Source organism: Haliotis cracherodii, unplaced genomic scaffold, assembly GCF_022045235.1.
Source record: "Haliotis cracherodii isolate W230 unplaced genomic scaffold, xgHalCrac1.p SCAF_2, whole genome shotgun sequence".
NCBI lineage: Eukaryota > Metazoa > Mollusca > Gastropoda > Lepetellida > Haliotidae > Haliotis > Haliotis cracherodii.
This window is the reverse complement of record NW_027266275.1, coordinates 25,757,269-25,783,193: the sequence shown is the minus strand read 5'-3', so window position 1 is coordinate 25,783,193 and position 25,925 is coordinate 25,757,269. Positions and strand designations below refer to the sequence as shown.

Here is a 25,925-nt window from a genome sequence, read left to right as displayed (position 1 = left end):
TTACAGTTTGTATTAGAGCATTCCTTTGAAGTCAGAATATGCTAAATAGGGATTCTATCCTTTTTGAGTAAACAGTGAGTTTTACACCAAAGGCATAAATCCCAAACATAAATATTTCCGCTACCTAAATTACACAACACAGTAAGCCAGCCAGACGTGAATAGGCACCTTGTGTTTAGTGAGAAACTTGAGCCTCTGGTCCTATATTTCCGCCATACGGGGCCCACTGTCACACATGGCTGGTTTTGAGAAAGTTAGGTCACTATACTGTCCACTACCTTCAGGAGTAAGAAGCTTGTCATGTTTTACATTCCATCTCTGCCTCCAGGCCATGTTCCCCTCATTGATTGAAGAGTGTCACAAGCCAGTGTAGTGGATAGTAAGAAATGGGAGAGTCCATTGCTTGATAGGGGTGAAATATTGATTTTTCATATGAGTCAGACCCCACCAGATTCTCCTAATCACCCAGCAGTCCTTTGTCCATGCAGACATCTAATTAAGCAGCCGGGCTTTGGGGTATCATCTTACCAGCCCCATCATCCAGTGTGTGGCGCTGTGCTGTCATATCCTTACCCACCTGTAGAGATAATGAACTGGTCCTAAGGACTGCTGCTTCAAGATCAGTGGAGTGTTACATATGGAAAAACAGGATAGTAGGCATTCCTTCACATGGTGTAGCATCTAGGAGCCTTGATCAGACTGAGAGCTGGACTGTGGCTATTGTTTGTCCACAGTGACCTACTTGGGGTCAGCCGCTACTGCTAATGCATAGAGACTGAGAGTGTTGACTAGACGGTGTGTGCTCCACTGTCAACCATTGTTGTCACTGAGCAGACCTACATCTGCCATAGCCAGGATATACTATATTGGAGCGCAGTGAGCAGACGTCAAGGAAAGCAAGTGACACAGGCATATCTAGGACACTCAGTGGTTGAGACATGCCCTTCTTCTTCTTCCTACACATGGTGCATTAGGGATGGTGACTGTCATTACTGCACCAGAGGAGAAGTCGATATCGGTGACAGATTTATGTGTTGTCACTAGGCGACCAGATGCTGGATTGTCCTCTTCATTCTAGGATCAGTGATACCATTAATGGATTCTTGTGTGTGAACGAGCAGATACTTCGGGATTAAAACAAGACTAACCGCGTCGGCTTTCAATTACATTTCTGTCTACATACAGTACTTGGATTTATTACTGGTAAGTATGATGTACAGCGTACTTTGAGTAGTGATCAGTGATGGGGAATAGATCTTCATATGTGTGGTTCTGTGTTGTATATAACCATGTGAAGATGTGTGGTTGTTTATGTTTTGTGGGATGTTTTGTGGGATGTTTTGTTTTGAAGTTCTTATTTGACCTACTTTTAACACCTGTGTCCTAAAATAGGTGTATTTGTGACAAAGCATGTCATATAAGCAGTGAACTGTAATGTTGTCAATCAGTGATCCAGTTCAACCAACATACAATCTCATGCATTACAAGAAACCTAGGAATTGAACCTTTTCTTTATGGATATTGTTATCACAATGATCCATTTCTACCATTATACACGTCCAGTGTGTACAAGGCGACTATGCTTGTCGTAAAAGGCGACTAACGGGATCGGGTGGTCAGACTCGCTGACTTAGTTGATATATGTCATAGATCCCAATTGTGTTGATTGATGCTCATGATGTCAATCACTGGATGGTCCGATTATTTTACAGACCGTCATCATATAGCTGGAATATTGCTGAGTGTGGCATTAAACAACAAACAAACAAACAGACAAACACGTCCAGTGAACAGCAACAACTTTAATGCAGGGTCAGTCTCAAAGCATTTTGAAAAATAATCAGTTTCAGATAGATTTTAGAAGTTGTTTCCTGGGTTGCATAAGTGTCAAGATGCTGGATTGATAAGAACTAATTTTGTCATATTATCTAGCAGGTTTAGACATTCTTTTCTTATCTCATACCTGACATCCACTGAGGTGTGAAGATAAAAATACTGTGCGACCTAGATATCATATTTACACAGATAAACCTCCTCACTGTCACAGCTTCGAACAAACATACTCACTGGCCCTTCTTTACCTGAATACAAGAACACCTGTACACTATCTGATAGACAACAGTAGAGAAAGTGAACGGATACACTAGCAGATAGGCAACAGTAGAGAAAGTGAACAGATACACTTACAGATAGACAACAGTAGAGAACCGGAACAGATACACAAGCAGATAGGCAGAGGCAAAGGAACCGGAACAGATACACAAGCAGATAGACAACAGTAGAGAACCGGAACAGATACACAAGCAGATAGACAACAGTAGAGAACCGGAACAGATACACAAGCAGATAGGCAACAGTAGAGAGCTGGAACAGATACACTGGCAGATAGACAACAGTAGAGAACCAGAACAGATACACTGGCAGATAGACAACAGTATAGACCTGGAACAGAAACACTAGCAGATAGGCAACAGTATAGACCTGGAACAGAAACACTAGCAGATAGGCAACAGTAGAGAGCTGGAACAGATACACTGGCAGATAGACAACAGTAGAGAACCGGAACAGATACACTAGCAGATAGACAACAGTAGAGAACCGGAACAGATACACAAGCAGATAGGCAACAGTAGAGAACCGGAACAGATACACAAGCAGATAGACAACAGTAGAGAACCGGAACAGATACACAAGCAGATAGACAACAGTAGAGAGGCGGAACAGATACACTAGCAGATAGGCAACAGTAGAGAGGCGGAACAGATACACTAGCAGATAGGCAACAGTAGAGAGGCGGAACAGATACACTAGCAGATAGACAACAGTAGAGAGGCGGAACAGATACACAACAGTAGAGAGGCGGAACAGATACACTAGCAGGGGCAGAGAACCTGAGGTAGAGATGCATGAAGAGTCACCTTACTTCTGCATGAAGACCCACTATTATGTCATGGATGACTTGAAACAGTCACCTGGGTTGCTAGTCTGTTGTGTGTCAGTTGATGTCTGTTACTTTGTGTTTGAAATTAAGCTTGGAAGTCAAGGGGTCCTTGTAATGGCCCTAATGTATAAAATCAAAGATCTTGGGGTCCCTAATGTCAGATACATAGTCAATAATCCAATAAGAATGATTCCACATTTAATTCACCTGGTGTTATACTTGATGCTTAATTGTTCATAAATATTTGTTTAAACATCTTTGTAAATTTAGGTACCTAAATGGTTAGTTGTGAATTCTGTAATCATTCAGTCATCATTTCAAAAGGACATCAGTGATCCTTGTTATAGTTTTAATGTATACCCTTTACGTGTTACCGTATATCGCTGTGTATAAGGCGAGTTTTTCGTACCTAAAATGAGGGGGCTAAGAAGGGGGGTCGTCTTATACACGGAGTCGAAGATCTCACATTTTTTTCCACTGGCGATGTCAACCGGCGTCCGATAGCCAGCCCAGCATTTGACAATAAAACTTCGCATTTCGTCCTAAATAACTGTTCCAATAACTATTTCCATACATAAACATGATTTGTATCTCTTTTCCTTGAATAAAGTTTAATAATTTCTGCAAATAAAGTTGAAATGACCCTCGCCTCGATGCAGATTGTCAAACCACCTGACACGGTAAAACAATCAACATCCGTGAGCAGAGAGCCGGAAGTACCGGTAAGCATTTGCATATTGCACATGTGACCTAACATGTGATAACCGGTGAAGCTGAAATCAATTCCCGCTGTTTTTACAGTTGTATTAACAAGTATTGGAGACGGTGTGTACAAGTGATTGTGGAATAAACACGCTGAATGTGAAGCAAACATAAGCCTAGTTAGTTACAACATAGTTAATTGGCGATTAAATTACTCACCATTGTCTCTTATATGTTATTACTTCATAAATGAATTTTATTTTACGGGCACCAATTTGGTGTCGTACCGTGTAAACACAAAATGGCGACGTGTGCTGGAGTTACACACGCGACCTATCATTGTAGAAAAAAAACAACGCAAGATAAACATATTTTTATTGCATATATAAGGTTTGTGTGCGCACTTGTGATGTGTGCGAAATACGCATCAGTCGGAAAGCGCACGTTAAATCTCCAAAGTAACTAACTAACTAACTTGTGATGTCCGTGTGCGAAATACGCTACAGTCGGAAAGCGCACGTTAAATCTTCTATATCAGTCAGACTTGTGATGTGTTTGATTCCCGGTCGCCTTATACACGGAGTATAGGATTTTGGGTTGATTTTTAAGGCGTGTACAGGGGGGTCGTCTTATACGTGGGGTCGCCTTATACACAGCGATATACGGTAATACTATTGCCAAGTCCCCAATATCCCAGCAGCAAATGTCTACCACTGTCCATGCTGTTTCCCAACTTTAATTTGGCACTTTTTGTTGTTGCTATGTTTGGTTCCCGTAGTTTGTAACTGTGAAAGTAATAAACTTCAGTTCCTACAACATAAATGATGTTAACACATGATTAGGATTTACACTGAGAAAATAAATATTTGTATTCCTGGCTGCCCACAGCTGTCATTTAGATTCCCTGACCTTTCCCCAAACACATGGAAACAAAGAAATTGCACAAAAATAGCATTAACTCAAGTCAGGTTATCGTTTGTGTGGAGAAGCAATTGTTTGGACTTCTCCCTCGGTCATTTATTTCGACAAATTGACATCAAAGTTTAGTCCAAAGCAGATCAATAATGTTAATGAGTACAAGATCTTGGTTAGCGTCCTCCTTGCCAATCATAGGGTGTTTGCCTCCCAAGTGGAAAAATGGGGAGCATTTGAGCAGAACCTGTCCCAGACATATGTGAGGTGATTGATCTGAAGGCCATTGGGTCTTGACATTTCAATCACAGCCTGCCACAGTAGCCAGAATGCCTTCAGTGCTGGAAAGATACTGACCACATAACTTCACAGGACAACATGTTATTTTTCAAATGGGTTCAATGATAATATAGAACTAAAATATGATTTTGAAATAAGAAAACAATTTTCTTTCATATGCATACCCACTTGCATATATTTATTCTATCATATCATCTCAGTACTGATTTTCATATTCAAAATATTAATCATTGTCAATTATGTATGAAATACAGTTGTGGTTTATGAACTCCGTTGTTAATAGAAAGCTGCTTTCTGTATGTCAATATGTCCTATTTGCCCTCTTTCTTGTGTACTCAGTATCTGTCAGCTAGCATCCTTTAGAAATAGCGTAAAGTTTTCTCACAAAATAAACTGATCAACATTTTCCCTAAAAAAAGTTCTCTACAATTCGGCCATCATTGTCTAAAGGTTAGGCTACAAGAGACATATTTGCACTGTACTTAGATTGGTCAGGAAGCTAAAGGAGAACATGTGTGTTTAGCATTTACTTGCCTGTGCATTCTTCCCCACGAGGTCTTACCTACCTGGTCTGGGTTTGTGTCCTCACACCTAGGGTACGAGAAACAACAGCCCCATTATGCTCACACCTACAAAACACAGAAAGGCGTTTCACCGTTGTTTGTTTTTCAAACTTTTTCATGTCTGCGTCGGTGAAGAATGCAGTCTTGAAAATTTGTAGGGTTTGTGGAGTTTTTGGAAGTTTACCTATGTATTTGTTCATTGCCGCAAAGCTTTAAGCGTTTTTGACCTTTGGCCTTCTATATGTGCCTTTTTCCGCCATTGGACTTCTGAAGGTAATGTGAAGGGTAATGACATGCTGTGGGAATGCTCCTTAAAGCATTATGTCACATGGAGTGTGTGGCTTCTGCTTATCACTTTCTTTGTGGGTTCTGTCAATGACGAATGTGGATATTTTGATTTTGCATAAGTATGTTGTACGGTCAAGAAACCTGTATCATTGCATCATCAGTTTGACTGGTTGTTTAGGTGAAGATGATTTACTTTAATATCTCATTATTGTCGACATCTGTGGAAATGTAAACCTTAGGGTTTCTTTTGGATGCTTAGCTTCTTGTAAGGAATGAAATTGAGGTTTACTGAAAATGTTGAAATATGTAGATGCATCAGTTTCAGTACTATCAAAAACTATATTGAAACCTTGTGGGAACTAGAAAGAGGAAATGTTGCACTATTGCCCTAATCTGACAGTAGATGTTTATCTGATCCAGTACTTATGATGTGTGCCCTTCACCAAGTGTTACCTCCCATAGGTGCTAGTCTATATCCTCATCAAGTTGTACCTAATCCGACAGCTATTAATCCTTACAATGTGCTGGTCAGCAGACCAGAGCATGAGTCCAGGCGGACCCACCAGATCTCTGCAAGCCTGATGTGGATGACTCTTGTCCTAGACTTCCTATTATCCTTCTACACAAGATTAATTGAAATGTTTAAGACAGAGACGTGATTAAGGAGATAAGAGTGGGGCATTAGCTGTGATAGAAGGCTGTTGGGGAACAGGAGGCTGGAGATGGGTGGTATCTCTCAAACAAGACTGCTGTCTCCCTGGGAAGACACATCAGGTGATAACACAATTTGAAGCTGCTGGATACAGGCCTTGCACATCCCCTCCAACAGCCTGTTGAAGGTCTCATATGGGATCCATTGATTTAGAAGTTAACAGTTTTTGAAAGGAAGAACATCGGCATATGTCCAACTTTTCGTGATAAAGCTTGATAAACCTACAACGAGGAGCATGTTGATGTTCTGATCGGATGATAATGACTCAAAAAAGACATTAAACTGCCTGCAGACACTGAGATATTTCCTACATTTATTTAGTGGTATTTAGGCCATGAAGCTCTTGATTTTCGATACTGGTTTACTTCTCCATGAGACAAGTGTCACTTTCTAAATTTCCCATTGCGAAGTGTTAATATAGCACAAAATATTTACCAGTATGCTTGCCATAAAAGGCAACTATGGTTGTCGTAAGAGGCGACTAACGGGATCGGGTGGTCAGGCTTGCATCGTATCCCAATTGCGTGGATTGATGCTCATGATGTCAATCACTGGATTGTCTGTCCAGACTTGATTATTTACAGACCGCCATCATATAGCTGGAATATTGCTGAAACAACAAACAAGATAAGTTTACTTACTTTGCAGTGTTATAAGTCAAGCAAGGAAGCCAATCTGTTATTTTTAAAGTAGTTTTTCTTCTTTGGAGTAGAAACTGTATTTAAAGATTGTGTGGTTATTGGTCATGCATGTCAAAGAGAATCATTTTATTGGGGTCATACAATCTTGATGGCCCTTATGACCACATGACTTCATTGGAAGATTAATAGACACGATGGACAAATGGACATGACCTTTCGTGGTCTGTTGAACCCATATTAACATGTCCAGGTTCAATATTTGTATATGCAAATTGTGACCTTTCCTAAGGCTTTGTGCATTGTTTCTATACAGGTTGTGAAGTTTGTACCAGTTAATGGTATTCAGGTCAGAGGCAATAAAACACTTCCAAGTGTGTGTTGGCAGGGGCTTACACGTCTCAGTGGTTTTAATTGCTGGATCACTAATCAAACGATTGTTGGAAAGATAAGCTGGGTCACGTGATGACTGTTTGATATGATCTAGTGGCAAGTGGTCAAACCACAGCTGTTTGTAGTGACTTAATCATTGAGTTTAGGTCTCTGGCAGGAAATCAATAAGGAAATGCAAGGAGTTGAACATGACAGTGCAGTGTTTTGTAACTATGTAGTGGTATCAATATAGACATGGGTACTGCATTGAACAGCTTATCTGATATACTGCATGACAGTGATGTGTTCCTTGGGAGTCCATTGATTTCTGCATGTCGGGAGAGCATTGGTTTCCTGTGGTTGCAAATTGATTTCTTTGAATTTTTCTTCAATATGAATAATCAATTAGCTGTTGTAATTGAGCTGTTATTATATGAGGATTTGTGTCATATGGTTATGAATGAAAATATAATTATCAGCATGGATTTGATTTGGGGTTAGAAATCTATGCTACTCAAAAGAAGTTTAAGAACAGCCAATTGTTTCATATTCACATATTACTATAGTAATTATCTAGGGGAGATTAATTAAAGTAATATGAAAGAATCAGGTGTTTTTTAACTTTTGAGAATTTGAAGTGTATCAGTCAATTTCATGCAAACAATTTCATGTTTTTGTTTTTGTTCGCCTAAAAATAAATTTCATTTTGAGTGGAGTTCTTTCACAGGTTTCATTTACTTGATTATATTCAGACTTGACTATTTCTGAAATAAATAATTGAAAATGCAGGGCATTGTGATTCAGAAAGACTGTAGCATCTGTGAATTTGCTAGTTTCTTCCTGGACTGATCACAAGTCCAGGTGCAACAGGGGAAAACATAAAGTAGAGTTCTACACAGACAGGAGGCACCCATACATTCAGGGGGACACATAAATCTTGCTGGTGGAGATTTATGTTCCAGTCGGGATGTCAGTGTTGGTCTGAAGTTCAAAGAGAAATTGTCCATTTGGGTCTCTTTTGACCCCACAGAGGACCCAGGATTACTGTGTTTGACCACCGATTTACTGAAGGGGGTACAGGGGGTACTGGGGGTACTGGGGGTACTGGGGGTTGTACCAGGAGGGGGAGTGGAGCACTGAAGGTGAAGGTCAGTTTGTGGACAGCAACCACTGGCAAGAGCTGTGAGCTGTCTCCAGGCAGATGACACCTGTTATAACTGTACTGTGTTGCTGGAGACATATGACGTTTGCTGTTGTGTTGGCCTATCTTGGGATGTGTAATTTGGGTTCTGACATGTATAATATGGTTCAACCTTTTCAACAATCAGCATGTCATGTGTAAGGTTGTTTGAGTGTTACAATGTATGAATTTAGGTAACTTTATAATGGATGCTACCGTGAAGGGTTGCAGATATTTCAGTGTAAATAAGTGCTTTCTGGTTCACGGAAGGCTTTCAAGTTGTCAATAGATAGGCTGGGTGGAGTTAGCTTAGATAACAAGCTTACATGAATGGTTAGCAGGCTTCATTGTAGCTGGGGAGATATGTCTGTTTTTTTCCTTCACACAGACTGAATACAGCAGTAAATATGGGCACTACTTGTCATATGTGCGTAGGTATTGACATGTTCGTGTTGATATAAAGGCTAGCTCGTGTATGAGATCCACCAGTACATTCAGGTAACCTTTGCCCACATTAAAACCCAGTAAAAACAATACAGTGTTTAAGTGCTCTTCAGGGCGTATGTTTATATTCTCTGTGCTCTTGTATGCATCATGATTTAGTAGATTGAAATTACAGGTATTGTCTATTATAACCGCCTCTGTGGTCTAGTTGTAGAGCGTCTGCCCGGAGAGCGGAAGGTCTGGGATTCGATCCCCGGCTGCGTCATTCCAAAAGGCGTTAAAAGATGGTACTTGTTTTTACCCAGCCTGGCGCTCGACAGTAAGGGTCTAAAACAAGGAGTGGTCGTTCCGAGTCTGTGTACTGTGTCTGAGTGCGGTATTCATGTTAAACTGCGGTATCTCAGTGGGCAGGCAATATAAATCGGCATTATTCTTGAGTAGTACAAGCAGCCACACCCACGTACCCACACATGTATGCACGTCGTTATATAAGTGTATTATTTACTAATAATCTTGTAACTCAACTTTAAACCCTGTTTCACCTCACCTTACCTATTATATGTTCAAATGAATGTACACATGCAGACTCAAGCTGCTATAAGGATATATGGAACACCACATATGTCCCTTTATCACCGTTAACATTAACAGACAGATTTATTGTGATAATTCATTGTTCATCATTAGGTTCATTTTGCCGTTGGGACAATGACATCAGTTAACCAGCTCTTCTCAAAGATAAGATAAGATAAGATATTTATTGCGTAACATCCCATGAACAAACAGTGGCACCATTTGGTAGGTGATTACTATGTAGCAGTATTCTACAAACTACAAAATATATGCACAGGCACGTTCTGGATACACAAATGTAATGGTTTATCATGATATGGAAACAGTATGAGAATTGAGCAAAATTCTAATAATGTTGTACAAGAAATATATAACTGTTGGTAAAAATGATAAAGAATTTTTCCTTTTTACAAAGTATCAAACATGCCAAAGTATATCTCAAATATCCAGACAAACCTAAGAAAAAATACTACCACATTAAGAAACCAATTCATCTGTTTAATTACTTGAAATCATCAAATTAGATGTCTGTTGAAGAAGTAAACAAGCTTTCATAAGTCCACTTTGTGACATGGCCATGAACTGTGTCCAGAGTGTTATAACAGGGTAATCTCTGGAGTGGTATAGTGAGGTGACTACTGGCCATGTTGACAGGAGAGTTGGGGGCCACAGGTATGATATATGGGAAGGGGCAGAATAGGTTGTCGTTCAGTGGCCACACACAACCATGTATTCCCTACTTTACCTTGTGACGTTTACAAATTGTAACAAACAGTGCTACTTTGAAAAGCTTGTTCATGTTCAATCATGTCGATTGTAGTATCTGGCTGAAATTCAATTTGGATTGTAAAATTTGTTCTTTTCGGTTTTCAGTTTAGTTTTATCAGATCATCTTATGAACCCACTAAATCAGTCATATATTTGAAAATGAAAGGATTGCACTTTAGATCACCGCTCTTGATGTTAATGCCAACAATTACACAGTGGTGAGAATATATACATGATTTATGCCTTCAATTCTGAAAGTGAAAAGATTTCCCTTTAATGTATCTGGTCATGTTCTAAAGGTTGTTTCCAACTCCAGAACCAACTCTGAGCTACCATGGAAGAGAGTGACACAAAAGACGTGGCTAGATCCAGTCAGGATCAGCCTTTTCCCTTCATGGTATAGTCACAGTAAATTGTGAAATGGTAACACCATGAATACAGTATATTTTCACATAAGCAAACACGCATCCCATGTAATGTTGTCAAGATTCCTCTGAGCTATGCTTCTCAATCTGTAGGGATCATATACACGGACGAATAATCTTATTGTTGCAAGTTTCAATGCCTGGAACATTTCCGCAGCCCCGATTGTATGGGCGCATTTCACAGCTTCTCTTTATGGGTATTATCTATTGGCAATAATTTGTTTGGGCTCACCGTCTTTGAGAGCACTCAGTTCAGTTTATTTAAGCCATCAGAATTGGTTGTTACCTCGTTCAAAAGCACACACTTACAGTTACAATGAAAAAAGGTGATTTATGTAGGGTGAAAGCAGGCCACATAATGCTGTTAGCAGATAGATGTTTATGTATCCAGTGTTTGAAAGTATTATTGGCATGAAAGTCAGGGCTCTGGGCATGAGCCTCATGTTGTAACGTAAAGAGAGAAGGAGAAGGCATCCATATATTTAAATACATGGTTCGAAATTTACATAAGCTCATTTGTCGACAAGTAAATTTCAATGGACACATTTCCTTGTTGACTAGCACTTTACCATTTGGTAGGTGATTACTACAGTTAACTACGGTTATAACAAACTCAAAGGGACCACTAACTTTAGTTTGTTATAACCGTAGTTCGTTATAAGCATATACACAGTATATCAATAGCAAATAGTCGGGACAAAAAAATCAGTTCGTTATATCCGTCTGTTCGTTATAAGCGTGTTCGTTATAAACATACTTTACTGTATGTAGCATATGGACTAGTGAATTTAAGAATTTGTTTCTATCAGTGAAATCCTATTGCAGCAAACCTCGAGCACCCAAGACTCTTCTATGTTGCCATTACTGGGTATAATAAGGCTGATATACCATGTTCCTGGTATGTGGATGAGATATCTGTCTGATACTAGAAACTCCTCCTTGTTAGTCTTGTAAACAGGACATGATACGTTAGGTACTGCCACAGGAAGCACTTGAAGTACTTGGGGTGACTCCACCTGTACTGCTGGACATGACTTTCATAGTCACTTCACTCGTATCTTTTCATCATGGAGGAGGTACGTGGAGGGCCTAGTGGGCAAAGCTCCGGCTTACACACTGAAGATCTGTGTTTGATTCCCTACATTGCAAAGCCAAATTCTGGCATGCTCGAACTGTGATGTAGCTGGAATATTGCTATGAGCTGTGCAGACTGTCACATTCACTCTTCATTGTGTTCATCTACTATTTCTAACAAAAAATAAATTAACCCTTTAGGATTCTGGATTAGAATTGGTCCAAATATTCCTGGGTTGCGAGGTGCGCTGACTTGGTTGATTGTGTTTCATCGTACCTTGAAGGCGATGGACATTGCTCATTATATCAACCATTGGTTTCTTGCTGAAATATTGCAGCATTCACTCACTCAGCTTGCTGAAATATGGCTGAGTGCAGGATTAACTCACTCAGCTTGCTGAAATATGGCTGAGTGCAGCATTCACTGTCAGCTTGCTGAAATATGGTTGAGTGCAGGATTCACTTACTCATCTTGCTGAAATATGGCTGAGTGCAGCATTCACTCACTCAGCTTGCTGAAATATGTCTGAGTGCAGCAATCACTCACTCATCTTGCTGAAATATGGCTGGATGCAGCATTCACTCTCAGCTTGCTGAAATATGTCTGAGTGCAGCATTCACTCACTCATCTTGCTGAAATATGGCTGGATGCAGCATTCACTCTCAGCTTGCTGAAATATGTCTGAGTGCAGCATTCACTCACTCATCTTGCTGAAATATGGCTGGATGCAGCATTCACTCTCAGCTTGCTGAAATATGGCTGGATGCAGCATACACTCAGCTGTATTCTGATTTTTCTCAGATTCCATTTCTCAATCTAAACACTGTTTAACAAGAAATGACCGAAAGAAACCTGTTTATGTTGCTTACACTAAAAAGCTACTACAAAGCTGTGAAAATATGTTTTAGTTCAAACCTTGAAGTGACACTTTCAGATTGTTCGAAAGGTTGACTAGGCTAGCATGGAGTCTCTGCTGAATGTTCTCTTACATCCTTTGACATTAAGACAAACTGTTCGGTTCCACGCTGCAATGGCACTCAGCATGTTAAGGACTATTTTCACCAAAGGGATTGCATACTTTTTGGGCAATTAAATAGCAAATGGAAGCATATTCACATCACTCCTGTTCCCGCTTTGAAAGTAATGATAAAAGCATATGTGAAACATACATGCTATCAACAAGCAAGAGTCAACATCTGTTGGAAAGAAAACCTCTGTTGCACGGAATGACATATCGCAGTTTCTGTGTGAGAACAGATACTTTTTTCTTAATGTTTCAATTAAATAGTGTGGCACTACTGATTAGATGAAACGTATTTCTGAACTTTATGCTTTTTTTTTAAACCTAGCAACTATTGGCAAATTGGGTCATGGAGACATGTCTATGTGAGCAGATTTGTGTGAAAAACACTTAAGAAAAAAAGAACTATGGTAATTTTGAAACATTACTTCCCGTAATCATCGGAGGTGGGAGCCAAGTGGTTCAAGCGTTCGCTCACCACGACAAAGACCCGGGTTCCATTCCCCACTTGCTGACCCTGTTGATAAAGACTCATATTAAATCTTCATCTTTGATGGTTTCCACATTTCTTGTTAATGAGATGCATGCAATCTTAGATGCATTGTCATAAATGTGTTCATAGAAACATTGCTTCTGTCTACTTTTAACGGGGTAACCCCACTACAATAGGCTAGGCCTATGCTTAATATAGATATATTGATTATTGGAGAATGTGGACGCATGTGGTTTGTACTTGAGGTCAGAGGGCCATCCGTTTGTCTACCAGGCTAAGCTACAAATCAATGCTACTTACATTGCTTCACTGCTAGTGAGATGTAATTAGAGTATTGACAAGTAATATCATACACAATATTGTCTTTTTGCATTGTCAATTTAACGGCTAAACAATAAGATGAGTAAAACATAATGTTTTATGAAGCATCTCTGTTGTATCAGCTCTGAAATTACAACTTTCCCTGATACACTCCACCTTCGTAACTACCATGCAAGACTGTGTTGGCTAATTTACTCAGTCAACACTGTGAGTACTTGAGTTGATCCCTGTGAATACTGTATTGTGTTGTGTAGGCAGTATGACTATCTCTAGTGTGGAGTGTCTGACACTATAGCCGAGGTTGTGGGATATTGTCTGTCTTTGACAGCATCCAAAGGTCAAGTCTAGTGCTCACACAGTATGCCTAGAGACTTCAAGAGTTCATGCTGACCACAGTTGGATCTTGTTCCAGACATGTTTAATAAGGGTCTTATACATCCCAGACAAATTAGCAATAGGTAAAGGATGGAACTTGTCACACCTTCCGTTGTGTATAATGTCAACAGGACAAATATTATTCATCAGTTGGAAGTCATTATAATGATGTGCCAAATTACCTATCTGACAAGTGATATAGATATGTATGTGGATGTATTAGTCCTGCACCATGACCGTGGAATATATTTATTTTATGGAAAAATAATAATCTAGAAATGCATACAAAAGCCAGTCTAGCCAGCTCAAGCTAGCTCTATTCCACATGTTAGTCTAGTAGATGTATGTACATAAATCATATTTTGTTTCTTTTGCTTCTTATGTAAATACTCTCTAAATATTACATGTATGTTTATGTCAATCGATTGTGTGTATATCTACAAAATTGCCTCGGTTCAGTAATGGAATGTTTCTTGCAATAGATATATCTTATCTTATCTTAAGTCAAGAATGCATAGATTTATCATTGTTCATTGTACATTGTAACAATACATTTAGTTACAGTTTACAGTGTTTAAAGCTGGTAATGCACTCTTTAGGCTCATGTTATTTCAGTGAAGTAATCAAGGAGTGTACTTTTGTAAGACCCATACCGGCCTGCTAGTCATGATGGCTGCACCTAAGCTGTGTGACAGGTGCTTGTTATGGCTATATTTTAGATACTATCGTCAGATGTATTGGTTGTCTAAATAGCAGGAGGATTGGCTCATGCCTGTCAATAGCATAGTAGAATGTTTCAAATATCTGTTTGGGTTGAAAAGGACTTATTTTTGAATAGCAGTGTAGAATGTTTCAAATATATTTTTTGGTTTGAAGAGGAATATTTTTTTAATAGCAGAGTAGAATGTTTCAAATATCTGTTTGGGTTGAAAAGGACCTATTTTGAGTAATATTTGCTTGGTATTTGGACAGTTTATGTAGGTTTAGATTGTATTTATTATGGTTAATGTTTCTCTTCCTTCAAAGAAACACCTCAGAACTGCTGAATATGAGGCTGGAAGGACTAGGTGCCTTCTCCTGTAATCTACTGGGATTTATCTAGACGGGTTCAGAGGCTGATATTCGGCCCCAAGTCTGCAGCAAGTGCCAATAAAATTCCCAAGTGGAAATTAAAAATGGCCCAATTCATGTCAACATAAACATTACTTATGGTAACTGTTTGATTGACATTCTAGAGGTTATGTCTTCATGGATAACAGCTTCACTCCAGCCTGATAACTGTGTTAGAATTTACATCAAAATGTCGCTATAAACCAAAAGTTCTTATCCATAAAGTTTAAGTTTTCTTAATTGCTAATGTTCTGTCTTGGTTGAGGTGACTCATGTTTTACTGATAACAAGACCAATCAAGAGGAAGTGGCTTTAATGCTTAATTTGACATGACTGCATTGAATGCAATGTAACATCACAATGTTAAAATACCTTAAAACAGAAAAAAGAATCTCAATTTTGAACAAAATAACAATATTTTTTCAAATAATATTTGGTTGTGGAGCTATTTGTGTAAAATGTATTTGAATAATGAAATATTCAATGATGTTTTTCCTGGGAGAGACCATTGTTCTGTTGTAGGGTGGTTATTTCACACTACACTCAAATTGGTTTCCATACAGAAGCTGTAAGTCAGGAAAATTACACGAGATGTTGTGAACGTCTTGTCACTGTGGGGATCGTCTGAGAACTGTGGACACTAAACATGCTAAATCTCATGGCTAAATGTTGTCACTGAGTCAACAGAAACAGGTCTTGGGTGGTGTGTGCAGATTGGAGGCTAGAAGCATTTCAATGATTGATTTGAAATCTCTCTTGGTTGTGAAGACTATTGAGAAAAGTGGCCAGGTGAAGACTCAAGTGCATTGTTAGATGCAGTGATTCATTTCACAGGGACTTTCTCTGTTCCGTCAGCTCCTCAGTCAGAACCAGCTGGCTAGGATCACAGTTTCCAGTGACGTGGAACCGAGTGAGCTGGTCAGGATGGTTACCATACTGTGTACTAGCACTCATGCTTCCCAGCAGTCCCACTAGTGACTCACGCAGTCCCAGATGATGCCAGATCTGGACTCGTGGCCACGGGATATGCTAGTGTTTGTACACAACCTGCATGAATGAGCCTTTGGGGAGCTCTTTGAAAGTATTTTATAATTGAATATTCAAATTCTTGTGTTTTTAAAATCAGATTCAGATTGAAAATTTACAGACAGGACTTTGAAGTTTACGAGGGTTGGAAATTTGAAATTTTTATCAGATTTGAAAAAGAGTGATTTTTTTATTTATGTTGATTTTATTCTGTAACAACTCTGTTTAAATCAGTTTAAAATGCTATTAGATGTGTCAATTGGGAATATGTTACATGCCCATGCTATGATCCCACCAACTTCATTGTCAGTCCAGATTAAGCTAGGCTGGATGTGAAGGTTTACAACCACAATAAAAGCTGTTTCCCATGATCATCATGGAAACACAGAACAAACTGTGAACCTGTGGAAGCAATGAAGGCCATGTTTTACAGTGTTTGACAATTGTAAAGAGGGGTTTGTAATTGCTGTGTGTTAGCCTGGTGTGGTAAATTACGAGCTTAGATAAAGATCTAAGTGTGGTGGAAATTGGGCTGATTTGAAGACAATTGTAGCAGCCAAACGGTTGTAGGATGGGGAGCATCGGATGGTTGGATTCTGTAGGTTGAACTGCCATGGACACATCATGAGAAGAAACAATTAACAAAATGGAAAATTATATTCTGTGGTAAGAGATTAAATTTGGTACTGAGCAGTGTTTAGAAGTTGTATCAGGGATCCTGGGATCCATGATGTTTGCTGCTATAGTGTTTACTGTTGGGGCCATCTCAATGGTTCATGTTTTGGGGGGGCAGTCAGGTAGCCGAGTGGTTAAAGCGTTCGCTCGTCACAGCGAAGACCTGGGGCTGATTCCTGACATGGGTACAATGTGTGAAGCCAATTTCTGGTGTCCCCCGCAGTGATATTGCTGAAAGCGGGGTAAAATCTCACTCACTCACTGACTCATATTTAGCGTAAGGTTTATGACGAGGATCCTTTTTGATTTCAAACACTGATTGTTTGAACAATGAACATCCTTTTGTTCTATTTGTTCATGGGGCAGAACTTGGGTTTATTTTTGAGGTACTTGCAATATATTTCAACAGAAATTCAATAGTCGTTGGGTTTAACTCTGTTGTATACATTGTACAACCATTGTTTTCGAAAGTGTGATGGTACGAAGATAAAACACTGAAGGTCTATATCTGTCGACTTCTAGCCTATGGCTTGTCTCTACCAGATCTGATCTAGTGGTTGACGTGAGCTGCCACAATATATCCCATCATGCCAGACTACCTTTCAGCATGTTCAACACACCTCTTTGTAAGAAGGAAATGGGGATCCCATACACACTTTCACCTGAATTTCATCCAAAAATTATCCCAAGTTGTTTGGTATCAGAGAAATAAGAATGAAGGTATGGCATATGATAGCTGAGCATCAAGGGGGAATCAGTCAAGCTCAAGAAATAATTAGGCTCACAGTTTAGTGTGGATGCTTTGGTTCAATTTGTGCTTGGAAAAATCCCATAAAGTTTTGGATTTGATAAAAATGAATGGAACAACCATTGCAGTACTTGCAGCACTCCAAGGAAATTAAAATGTACAAAACAGAGCACGAAAAGACATTGACATGTTTTAGGTTTGATAACTTGATGAAAAATGATAAAACTCTGTGTAGATGAGCCAGCAGAATGAGACAGATCATGACAACTTGGCAGCTATAAGCTACAAAAAGGGATATTTCTTGAATTGATATCCTAAAGTTCAGTTTATTTCAAATTCTCTTGACAAAATCATTGATGTACGTTTAGTAGCAAAGTAATTTCATATTCCAGATTGTGTATAAACTGCAATGTTCTTGTTAGGAAGCTGTGGCTCATGACAACAACATTGTAAGACCACGGTGATATCTCTCCATGATGAACATAATGAAGAGTTATTCAGTCTAGTGAATGGAACTGTTATTTCGTTCCCTATGGACCCAGACTCGCAGACTTATATATAACCTGGCAAGGCATCCACTTCCACATAGACAAGATATGATTCTAATAGGATATCCAGGAAAGAGAGGCAGCTTTCTGTATCTATATAGCTGGTCCTTTCACAAACTCAGTATGGATCATCAGGCCACAAGCCGAATACAACAAGCGTGTTGATAGTTGAACATCTATGTTGATGGATGTATGGGTCTGCTTGCTGGGGCTGTGTTGATGGCCAGATCCTCTCCCTCTCCCTGTGTGACGGGCAGGAAGTATCATCTCACACTGATGCTGCTTTTCTGTTAGGAAAACACCTTTCCACTGTCTATCTGTCTGTATTGTCCATCTATCTGTCTGTCTGTACATTGGAGCAGTTGTCTGTCGAACCACTGGAGCAGTTGTCTGTCTGTGCCCTGGATTGAAATCTTGATGCAAATGTGTGCATGTGTTAACTTTGAATATCAATTGTTTTGTAGGGAGAATTGCGCATAATGGTAATGGTTGCAAAGTTTCACTCGTGATTATATTTGTGTCTCTGAAAGAATGAATGAAACTGAATGTAGGACTCACTGATCATGCTGACACAAACAGGTTTTTTTATATTATTATCTTGAAACAAAGCGTTAAGTTCCAAAAGACCTTCTTTACAATCAGAACAGGATTCTATTAGACAGATCTTGATTCATCATGTTCCTGAGAATTCTAACGACTTCAGGCCAAATTATAAACAATAGCATGTGAAAGAATAACCTCCCTTTCCTTGTCCCTCCTCAATGCACTTTGCAGGTCTTAGAACTTTATCTATTATTGAAGATAACACTTTTTCAGTCATGAGACCAACTGATTGGTGTGTGCATCTGGTCTTGGTGTTTTATGCCCACAACAAATGTCAGAGAGAAGGGGAAGTTATCAGGCAAAACCGAAAGCATTCCATCTCCTGGCCATGTTTTACACATCCCGATAACCTATGACACCCTAACCTCTTTCGTGAGATAACCTGAGAAACGATAGTTTGATTGGGTCAGAGGAGGTGGTTGATGTATCAAGAGAGGAAAGCCAATCTCCAGCTACTAGATAGATGCTCTGAATCACTGCTACAAGTTTTGGAAGAAAATGACACAATCTTTGAGTGATTTTGAAACAAATTGTGGCTTTGATACTCCAGCAATTAAGAGAGGGAATTGGCACACATCTTTTCCAGCTTTGTATGGGTGAGAGTGGAATTCTTATGTATCACTTACAAATTAGGCAACCTTTTCATGGTAAGACCAACATGATTCGCCATATTGTTTCCCACTTTGATCCTATCTGATTCAGTTGTATGAATGTTTTACATATCAGCCTTTGGTAAGAATAGGAGGCTAATTTGATTCTCCTATACAGAAGCCAGATACTGAGTCTCATTACCTCACAAACCAATAGGAGTTGGCTTGATCTGCCACTAGTGGCAATCCAATGATAAACCTTTGACACAGCCTGTCCCTGCTTGGCCTGGCTTGGTGATAGTAAGCTGTGTGATTCTGTTGTGTATCTGGGTGAATGATTTCACCAACTGATGTGGATCGATATTGTCAGTGGCATGCACTCGGTGAAGGTACTGAATGATTTCTCTAGGGACACTCGCAACAAATGTTCATTTCACTTGTAATAGACATTTGTGGCATCGTGGAACAGCATTACATTGACCCTGTTGATGTTAGATGTGATGCAGACCATCTCAGAATACTGATGGTATCAATGTGTTTTCATGTAATATGAGGGGCCGTCGAAGACCCGGGTTTGATTCCTGACATAGGTACAATGTGTGAAGCCCATTTCTGGTGTCCCCCGCCATGATATTGCTGGAATATTGCTAAAAGCGGCGTAAAAACATACTCACTCACTCACTCACTCACTCACTCACCTAATATGATAGGTCACATTTTCTTGGTAATTATTTTTTACTCTCCACTGTATGTGTACTTCATTATTCTCCTTTGGAACATCTCATGACCAAATCACTTCTATCCCGAATGTTGCTGAAGGTTAAGAAATGAACTGTCAGCGTTATTAGTCTCAACAAGTTCCAACAAGCCTGCCTAGAGGAAATGAAACTGACGAGTCAGCAAGACAGTTGCATGAGAAATAGTCTCTTCTGCAGCTCTTAATGGATTATGGGTAATTAGTAGATTGTCTTTAATGATGCATGCATACATAACATTGATTTGAACAGTCTAACATACTAGGTCACAATAACATACATTATAGATGTTTGACTTGACGAGGGTGAGATGGCCTAGTGGGTGGTGTTTCAAACTGATGACATGGGTTTGATTTCCCACAAGGTAACAATGTCAGGGTTCTCATGGTTTAGCCTTGACTAACATATATGAAAGTCTATGAAATTTTTTAATTACACGATACCTTTGTCACCTCTATACATGTTTTTCTATATGGTGATTTTTGTGAAATAGAGATATGAGGGGCGTTTTGCAACTTCAATATAAGACCAAGTCGCAGAATATCTTTTGCACTTTTATTTTTCAATATAATCTCCATTCACCTAAATACACTTATTCCTTTTGTCCTTTAAGCTTTGAATACCACTTTTATAGAAATCCGCAGATTGGCCCTCTAATCACGCCTCTGTGGTAGCCTTTATGTCCTTGTCATCATCCTAGAAGCGTCTTCCACGTAGGGCTGATTTCATTTGCGGGAACAGGAAATAGTCACTGGGGGCTAAGTCTGGGTTGTAGGGTGGGTGATTTAACTGTTCGAATCCACATTCACATATGGCAGCTTGTGCAATTTTTGACTTGTGAACTGAGCATGTAAGGAACTTTATTACAGCGCGTTGTTCATGTTTGAGAGAATCCATGATTGTGACTACCCTTAGGTAAATGAAGCCATCACATCTAACTTATTGTTGTGTCTGGCACTTGTTATGACACTTGTCAACCTGATGTTATGACTAGTGTCACACCTGCCACAAGTTGACATTGTTTGTGTAAACACAAATACCTAAGTTGCAAAACTTATTGTACACCCCTCGTAGCTAGACTTGCTTTTGTACAACCTAGATTGATTTTATTGTCATAACATACATGTATTCCTCAGTCATGGTGCAGGCAGTCGGTTAGCCTAATGGTTAAAGCGTTCACTCGTCACACTGAAGGCTGGGGTTCGATTCCCCACATGGGTACAATGAGTGAAGCCCAGTTCTGGTCTCCCCCGCCATGATATTGCTGCAATATTGCTAATAGTGGCGTAAAACCATACTCATTCCCACAGCCATGGGCCCACTTGCACAAGGCGATCTTAGCGCTAAGATGATCGTAACTCCCATACTTTAACATAGGCTTACAATCATCATTGCACTAAGATCGCTTTGTGCAAGTGGGCCCTGGTGCAGGACTAGGTTTAGCCCAACTGTTATATTGCTGGTGTATTGCTTCCATCATCATAAACATTGCCCACCTGCTGACTCTGATGTACTTCATTGCATATGATGACTAGACTTGCATCTCTGATTGTCTGTGACTGAGATGTAATTGGGTGGATCAATACTATTATCACAACCCTATGGATATTGAATGAAGACAGAGGTATGCTCAGAGAGGTGGGTGAACAGCCTACAGTGATGATTAGTTCCTTGGCTCTGAGGATGAAGGTCTTGGCTCAGTGTCCCTCAAGGGTACAGTTTGTAAGCTGGGTGTTAGTGCCTGCAATAATGAAGTCAGTTGCTGCAAGGACAAAACCACTTTTTACTCACTCAGCAACCGGAGACTACCTTAATTTATTTATGCCTTCTTTACTCCAATGGGAAGGTATGATGAAATATATGTCTTTGCTGTATCAGAAGGCCAGAATTGGTCCCGGGTGTCTCTTTGGCTGGTGATACAGTCAATGGTCTGTTTACCCTTGCGATTTGCTAAAGCGGTATGGACAGTTGTGTGCATGATCTTCACATAAGAAGGCCAGGGCCCCGTTCCACAAAGCGATCTTAGGGCTAAGTCGATCGTAACTCCCATTCTTTAACACTGACTTACGACAGTCTTAGCGCTAAGATCGCTTTGTGGAACGGGTCCCTGGACGGTTCCCCAGTGGCTGTGCACAGGGGAGAACCCCAGCATGGTTGTTATCATAGTGTCAGATCAGACAGGGATAGATGTGGAAATACAGGACATCTTGATCTTGGTATGTCGATAGGAAGTTTTCAGTGAGTGGCCAGAGCCTCACCAGAGCAGCAGATGCTGATAAGGAGTATACAATGTATGTCATTGCCATCATATTGGATAGGGCTTGTTGATTGAAATGTGTATAGAAATCTGCTGCTTGTCCTCAGTATGATGTGTACTGTGTTTACTCAATATGTATGGAGTTGTTGGGTGGCCAAGTGGTTAATGTGGTAGTTGATGGGTTCAATTCTCTGTATGAATGTCTTTCTGTGACATCACTCCCTAGCATACTAAAATAGCTAAGACCTTTTCTTGAAACCCCACTCCCTCCAAATATTCATGTCGACTGCTGCTCTTAGAGAAAAAAATGCTTTACTGATATTTCATCTTGTCAGTACTTTTCCCAAATGCTGGTCCATCCTCCTGGTATGGCTGTGTTGCTTCTTTGCCTTGACCTGGGTTTGTCCAGGAAGTTGCGCTGAGTGTTTTGCGTAAGAAGTATTGATCCCAGTGTCTGTTGCCTGGCTTACAGCTATTGTCTATCACAGATCAGAGAATACAACCACTTAGCACTGTACAGCTTTGTACTTGCTGGAGTAGGAGACACATCTGATATGGTGTCTGTCAGACATGGGAAAGGTCATTGTCTCTGTGCTAATGCCTGCTTCTATTTCTGTTATCCTGGAAGTCATATTATGCAAATATTGATGCTGTGGGTAGAGAAAGTATAGGTACTTAAGTAATATATGTGAAAGGTTACAAAAAATAGGTTTGAATTAAGAAAAGTTAAAATAATGTCAGTTGTCTTGTTGGTTCAAGTTTGTGTCCAAGGATGACAGAAAGTATTTGAAAACATCTCATCATGTGTGACCAGATCTGACCATTTTATGCAGGCTTAAAATGGAATTGTGGCACAGGTTAGTCTGATATGGTTATATTTGAAGGATCACTTCATATCTCCTTGATAGAACTTGTGTCTTTTATATGATACATGTCCTTGTACAACTTTTTGATGATGTACTCTTAAAACCCTTGATACCTAATATGAACTTCATCTACCAACATTTTATGTATAATTCAAGAAATATTATATTTCAAGCTCTTGAAAACACCTCCCCTTTAAAAGATTGAAGATTAATCTGTCTCTGAATGGGGTTTGAACCTAAGGGACAGCCATTGTTGAATATTTAATGCGTTACCAACTTCAGTTTGTATAGTGGTACGATAGTGACAGCTCTCCCTGTGTGTAACAGCTAATGGTGTTGGGGAATATTTCCTCCGAGACGTGGAACACAAGTCCTTGCACTTACTTAAACACCACACGATACTGAGCTGAATAAGGGTGCAGTTGTTATGTGATCACCTTGTGTTGGATCTAGGGCTTTTCAAGTACCTTGTGGTTTTGCATGGAATTCAGTTTGCCATTCTGGGGAGGGATGGAAATAGTCCACTTGAGCTTAACTCTTAACATACTGGGATTGTGTGATCACGGTGATATGGTTACATTGGACGCAGTGTTCAACCTGTTGGATGTCCAGAGTGTTGAATCAGATGTCCGGAAAGACTTACATAACAGTATGAGTTCCAAGGTTCATGTTTAATAGGTAAAATCTATGAATAGTGTTAGTAGGGTTAGGTGGAGCGTATTATGGTTACAATGTTGAAGAGAAAGAGTAAATATTATTTAGAAAGATTTTCCTTGGGAAGGTGAGAAAAAGGATAAATAATATTTTTTTTAGATATTTATTTTGACAAGCCAATTTGTGTATCCCTGATATTTTTGGAAGTGATCAGGAAAATGTTTTTGCATAATCACTTTTGTATGTACACAGACAATATATGAGGTCATGAAAACTAGGTGGTGTAAGAAACCCAGGAAGTAATCATATCAATATCAAAAGCAACAGTAATTCATCCGTCAGAATTTCACCCGACCAAAATTGATTTTCCATTGAAATTCCCCCAAATTGAAGCAAGGAGACAATTAATGGTGCTGTGTCCAGCCAGCGGGTGTGAAGAGAGTGAGCTATCAGATGTGTGTGATGACTCAGCCCTGGTAGCACACAGCTCACAATCCTCTCCACAGCTGGCACTGGCCATGTTGTGATCAGGGCAGCAGGAGGCCAAGGGGAGGCAACTCTCAACAACACTACTGCCTTTGTTGCTGGCAGGGAAAGTGGGATAGAAATGTTGGCCAAGTGTGTTTTGTGACATTTCAGAGATTCGATGAACCTTTTCTCTGTGGATTGTACTTTTATTTGTGTGTGAAGAGTTGTGTTTGGATATCCTTCAGTTATCAAGGTGAGTTTTGACTGTTCTGATTCAAAACGGTCAGGCTTTCTGACAGCATATTTCCACACATTGTTATCCAGACTTGGCATGCCTTCAGTGCCAGGCTGAGCCAGTGAAAGCATCTGGCACCGATCAGGTTCAATGGAGACCAGGTCTGGGGAAATGACTTTCAATAACTTGATGTATAAAACTGTATGGCTGCACTCTACTATGCTGCACATACTTGTGTATTAAACATGCATTGTTATCGTGGAGGGTGTTATTGGAACATTTAACTCCTCCAGTTCGTCCATGTGCTCCTCAGTGAAGCAAGCCATGTGGGGGGAGGCTAACTTCCTGTTTCCTCAACTTAATTATACTATGCTCCTTGGAATTAGAATTTGAGCTGCCTGAATACTTCAGCTGAAAAGTTTCTTGTTATAATTAATGCAGTATGGAAAACAGAAACATGTCCAAGATTGATGTAATCATAGCTATGAGAATCAATTGTGCAACAAAACTGCATTTGGTTTTGACCCATATCTAATCAACAAATATTTTGATCAATTTGATGTTGTCACACAAAGATTATTAGATATTTTTATATTTTTTTTATTCTCTATATGAATCAAGTAGACATTTACAAAAACTATTATTGAATATGATACCAAGTATACCTGTTTGAATTATTTTCTCTGACTAAGTTATGTACTCAATACATAATAAAATTATCAACTAGTTTATGATTTTATGACTAAATATGTTTCTTAATTTGAAGAAAGATTGATATTCAATGTTCCTTCTGCCAGGATAGATTATGCTTATATTGTGCAATGAGAGACAATATGGACGAGGCGTCACCTCTGTTCTGATAGTTAGATAACATTAATGAAGGAAAGAAAAGGATATGATATTTACTTGATACTTCAGGTGAGGCTGACCCATTTATATAAAGCTTCTAGATATTTTTGCACAAATGTCATATTTTTTTGTCTGAGTAATCTCCCTTGGGGTGATAGAATTTCTTCATGATGGAATCAAATTAGTGGTTTGGGATTGGATGGCTTCTCTTTGATTTTTGCCATTAAACTGCTGTCTTTGAAGAAACTGGCTTCCCAGCAAACTGGATTCCAATATGATTGCCTGTGATGATTGTCTTTTCAATCCAACTTGTCAATTTGTCATCAAAGGCCAGCATATTGCTATAATTCAGTAATTTACTCTTTTATGAAAACTCAGTTTTCTGTTTTCCCTGACAGAATTTGTGTGTAATGATATCATCTGATATCAGTGTAATTG

The 25,925-nt window shown here is 39.5% G+C and overlaps 1 protein-coding gene across 13 annotated transcripts in view; it reads left to right on the top strand.

The window, feature by feature from the left end:
* The window catches only part of LOC139467890 (rap guanine nucleotide exchange factor 6-like), a 172,936-nt gene that overhangs the window by 88,491 nt on the left and 58,520 nt on the right, over positions 1-25,925 (top strand). Inside the window, exon 1 of one of the 13 annotated variants that reach the window (XM_071249432.1) lies at positions 637-1,203. The exons of 11 other annotated variants lie outside the window; for them this stretch is intronic. The gene's annotated coding sequence lies outside the window, so the exon portion shown is untranslated. Of the gene's footprint in view, positions 1-636; positions 1,204-24,527; positions 24,657-25,925 lie in introns of those variants that run through there. One more of the 13 variants, XM_071249433.1, reaches the window with a different exon arrangement.